This window comes from Antechinus flavipes, chromosome 3 (genome assembly GCF_016432865.1).
Source record: "Antechinus flavipes isolate AdamAnt ecotype Samford, QLD, Australia chromosome 3, AdamAnt_v2, whole genome shotgun sequence".
In the NCBI taxonomy this organism is placed as follows: domain Eukaryota; kingdom Metazoa; phylum Chordata; class Mammalia; order Dasyuromorphia; family Dasyuridae; genus Antechinus; species Antechinus flavipes.
Window position 1 is genome coordinate 512,581,830 of NC_067400.1, and position 4,939 is coordinate 512,586,768.

At 42.2% G+C, this 4,939-nt stretch overlaps 1 long non-coding RNA gene across 1 annotated transcript; it reads left to right on the plus strand.

Annotated features, from left to right (window-relative positions):
- The first annotated feature begins 1,618 nt into the window (after positions 1-1,618).
- Positions 1,619-4,163, plus strand: LOC127558064 (uncharacterized). The gene is made up of 2 exons (XR_007952707.1): positions 1,619-1,706; positions 3,857-4,163. It is a non-coding gene; the product is annotated as an uncharacterized LOC127558064 (long non-coding RNA).
- The last annotated feature ends 776 nt before the right edge of the window (positions 4,164-4,939 follow it).

A 4,939-nucleotide genomic window follows, 5' to 3' on the forward strand; every position in this document is an offset into this window, starting at 1 on the left:
CTGCTTCATCATATGAGAAATCCCAAATCCTCATTAATTATAAATCATCTGAGTCTGCTTAATCCCACTGTTATCTTCTTTCTACCTAGTTCAAGCTCAACCCCTTGGTTTCCATATTCTGAATCTGTTTCCCTTAGTATGCAGTGCAAAGATAATGTTCTTCCCTTTACAATAAGGTCGTATATATGCTTCTATTTGTGGATGCTAAACACTGAGAGCAAGGTGGTCAGTGGGGAGATACCTTTAAAAAACTGGTTCTATGGAAGTTTGACAAATGATCTAGTTCACAATAAATGCTTGTTGATTGATTGATTGATTGATTGACTCCATACACAAAGAAACAATTTCAGCCCCTTAAAGACCACTTAAGCCCTGACCTTATTCAAAGATCACAGCTGAAAGCCTTGGGAAAGACCACACAAATTTTGCCACAGAGTTCCTTTCATCTACTTCCAGGGGCCAGTTCGACACTATCTACTTGACTTGGGAAATGCAAGAAACAAACAAAAATGAGAGTTTCTGCTCTCCAGTCTGCACCACCTGGTTGGGGAGTCCAGGACAAAGAGGGGAAATTTGCAAACTCTTTGTATAGTGCATCAAGTTTGCATGGGATACAATGATATAACACTGATGGTTAACATTTATGTAGCCCTTTAAGGTTTGCTGAGGACTTGTCTCAATTGAAGCTGAGATTTTGATAAGTCTCATATTATAGATGACAGATTAAGTGACTTACACAAAACTAGTATTTGAGTTAAGATTTGAACGCAGATTTTCTCCATTCCAATTTCATCACTTCATCCACCACATTACACTGTAATAGTGATTAACAGAGAGGTCTAGGTGTTTCAATGGATTGAGTGCCTGGCTTGGAGTTTGAACCTGAGTACTCAGACATGTACTATCTGTGTGACCCTGGACGAGTCACCTTATTCTGTCTGCCTCAGTTTCCTCATGTAAAATGAGCTAAAGAAGGAAATGGCAAATCACTAAAGTACCTTTGCCAAGAAAATCCCAAATGGGACCATGGAGTCAGATAGGACTAAACAACAACCAAGTGAATAAAAGAGGTCAAGAGCTAGGATAGGTGGTTTGTAATCCCGAAACTGATGCAATTATAATATGAATAGACAGTCTAAGGTGGTAGAAAGCATGGTGGAGTTGGAATAAAAGGACCGAGTTTGATTCTAGTCTCTGCCTCATATCTGTGTCACTTAAACCTTTTGAGATCTCAGTAAAAACTTGAAGTTTAAACAGATGATATCCAAGATCCCTTCTAGCTCTAAGTTTCTGATTTTTACCTATATCCTAAGGAAAATGCTATTGTGTGTGTGTGTGTGTGTGTGTGTGTGTAGAAAGTGACATTTATTATTAATATAAATGTGTGCATAGCAAAGATAGACATATGTCATTGTATATAAATATGTATGTGTGTAGCATTATATAATAAGTATATATCTGCTTTTTTTTTTTTTTAGTTCATCAGTTAACTAAATGACAGCAGTACTTCTTTTACTTAAAAACAAAATAACTGATGAAAATTTGGCAAAATAGGGTGGATATAGTAAGGGCAAAGTACATTAGAGATTAGGAGAGATACTCTAGTAACAGCAACCTTTGGATCTCTCCTCATGGCTCTTGGTTGACAGACAAAGCTCTTGCTTTGCTGTTTCTCATCCACTGGAATGACAGGCAACGGATCTCAGGTAGGAGAGTGTTAGGAGGAGTAGGGCTTCCCGTTCTCAGGAAGTCATCTCCTTATCATGTGAGTCACTGCATAGTAGAATGGTCATTAGATTCGTTGTTTGGGTTCCTGGGTCCTAGTCCCATCTTGCTGCAGAGGAGGTGGCTGAATCAAGGGTCTTTTCCAACTTTAATCTGATCGGTGGAGCAGGGGGAAGTGTGTCTGGCTTGGAGGAGCCGAGTTCAAAGGCAAACTCAGACACTTACTAGCTGTGTAATTCTGGGCAAGTCACTTAGCCCTGTTTGCCTCAGTTTCCTTATCTGTGAGATGAGGAGATGGCAAGAAAACCTTAAGCAGGGCAACTAGATGGTGCAGTAGATAAGTCTCAGCAGGACTCAGGAGGACTTGAATTCAAAAGGGGGCTCAGACATTAAAGTCACTTAACTCCAGCTGCCTTGCAAAAAAAATAAAAATGTGACATAAAGAGTTGGATATGACTGAAAATGACTTAACAATTAAATCTCCCTCAGGGTCCCAGGAAGAGCAAGACCCAGAGTGTGCTTCATGAGCAATGGGAACACATACAGGCTTTCTACAGAGAGTTCGGAGAGATCAATAACAACAACAATAATTTAGCATCGCCTTTCTGCTGCCTAGAAGAGCTGGGACTTCAGGGTGTTTATACTTGTGAGGGATTAGTCTAGCAGGGGATGGGAGAGAGGCTTAGGTCCTCAGCAGAGTCCCGAAGGGGAGAGGGACCCTCTGGGGAGCCAGATGTGGAGGAGGACGGTCTGCGGCTTGCACCCATGTTGACAAATAGGCTCGATGCCTTTAAACTCGGCTGGACTTTGCCCTTTCAGAATGTAAAGCCCGAGTCAGCACGGTGCTAATGGGGCTTTTTGATGAGCGAATCACAGAAAGCCGGCATTATCCATTTCTGCTAGGGAGGCAATGAAGGCATTTGCAGCTGAAATCTGCTTTCGGAGATGCCCTAATAAAGCCGAGACTTTCAAAGCCCCATTAGCAGTGTGCTGACTGCAGCTTTACCGTCTGCACTACCCTGCCAGGGGAGGGGCCCCTGGGCACTGCCACTTGGTGCCCAAAGAGAGGAGCCAGCGGGCCTCGGGCCTCCTTCTCTGAGCAGAGAGGTAAACAGGGTCCGATGTGCCCTCTGGGGTGATCCCCTCGGGTCCTGCCCCCCTGCCCTCCCCATGCCCTCTGGCCTTGTAACTCCTTCCCTCTCCCTCCTCAGGACTCTCGTTGGCGCTGAAGGGGTGTGCGTATATGTGAGTATGAGTGCCAGAGAAGGAAGCCTCACAGGCTCCCTGAGAAGAAAAGTCAAAGACTATAGGGTCAGTGGAAACCACTGGATCCAGGAAGCGAGGCTGCATTAAGCGTCCTCCGCTTTCTCTTTGACCACAGAGCCCAACTTGGGGCATCATACTTAAAAATATTGATATCTTTTATTTTTACATTATCTTCATTTCCAAATATATCCCTCTTTCCTCTCTTACCCAGAAAGTCATTCCTTGTAACAAAGAATTGAAAATGGAGAGAAAAAAAAAATCAATTCAGCAAGATTAACCACCAGTTAGGCAAAATTGAGTCATTCATTACATGAAATGTTCCACACCCAAAGTCCCACTCTTTTGCAAAGATGTAAGAGAGGTCCGGTTTCTTATCGCTTATTCCATGGCAAGTTTGAGCATTTTAATTATACAATGTTCAATGTCATCTTCCTTTTTCTTCTTTCTTCTTAAGACAGCGTGATTTTGTATGTTGTTTTCCTGATTTTGCTTATTTCCTCTTGCATTGTTCATGTCTCCTTTTCTACTCCTAAATTCTTCAGATTCAGCATTTCTTATACAGCAGTAATATTCTATTATTTGTCCCTCAATTTGCTTAGCTTCCTCCAAATGATGGACATCTAATTTGTTTCCAGTTTTTTGCTACATAAAAAATGCTGCAATGGATATTTTGGAATATAGGAGTCTTTTCTGTCTTTGACCTCCTTGGGGTATAAACCTAGGAGCAGGATTTCTGGATCAAAGGGTATGGATATTTTAGTTACTTTCTTAGCATAATTCCAAATTGCTTTCCAGCTGGGCCATCATTCTTAATGTGAATTTTTTCTAGCCAGATAATTCTCTCCTCCATTTGTCTTACTGACAGGAACACACCCTCTTGCAGCGACCTGGAGTCCAGGCCTCCCAGTGTTCAGCCACTGCCTTCTCACAGATGATCTGGATTTAATCCCTGGATGGAGTGCTCTATGGACTGGCATGGGCAGTGATAATGCTGCGTTAGCCACTGATTCTCTTCAGATAAGACTATCAGCTGTCCAGTCAGACGTTCTCGGCCCCCCAAGCAGAACCCTCAGTTACCATCTCCCCCAGTGTCGGGGAGTGGATGGTTTCACACAAGGGTCTTCCAGGAAGTTCTGCTAAGGAGAAAAATAAATGAGTACCAATCTATCGGAGCGGCTTGCCCTTGTGTGTTTGTTCTGGTGATTTGTTGGATTCGCACTTTACTGGCCCCCAAAGGGCTTGTGAGCTGCTGGTGTGTGACTTCCTGGGCCTCTTCTCATTGCCATCCTGCCATTTAAGTATTTCCAGGCAGGATTTGGTGCTGTACATCTCCGAGAGTTCTCTAATCAAAGAAATTAGCTCTAATCAGACACATGAATTAATCTTTGTTAGTCCTGTTGTCACTCTAACTTCGCCATCCCCTGCACCAAACAATGTTCATCTCCAGGCTGTTGCTTCTGAGACCAACATGGTAGAAGGCAATAAGGGATTGATCTGATTGGCATTCAGGTGGAGTCCAGTCTATAGAAGATGAGCTCTAGTGTCCAGCAGCCACAAATATAAATGTATTCACTGAGTATAAAAGAAATAACATTGGATTTAGAGTTAGAGGTCCTGGGTTGAACCTGTTATTTATAACTTGCTTCACCTTGAGTAAGCCATTGAATCTTTCTGGGTCATCGTTTCCTTTGACCTCTAAAGTTTCTTCTGGACCTAAATCTATAATGCTCTTTATGTGCAATGCAAGAAATAGTATTAAAGAGAGTCTTGCCCTTAAGGAGTTTACCACCTATTACCATACTTATAGATTATTGATTAAATTAATGAAGGTATAATATAGGAATATATCTGATTTGGAGCTGAGGAGGGATCTGGTGTTTCTTGCTCCTTTTTTTATATGGCATCTAATAGGAATTCATCCAGTATGCCTGTGGACAACTAAGATAAA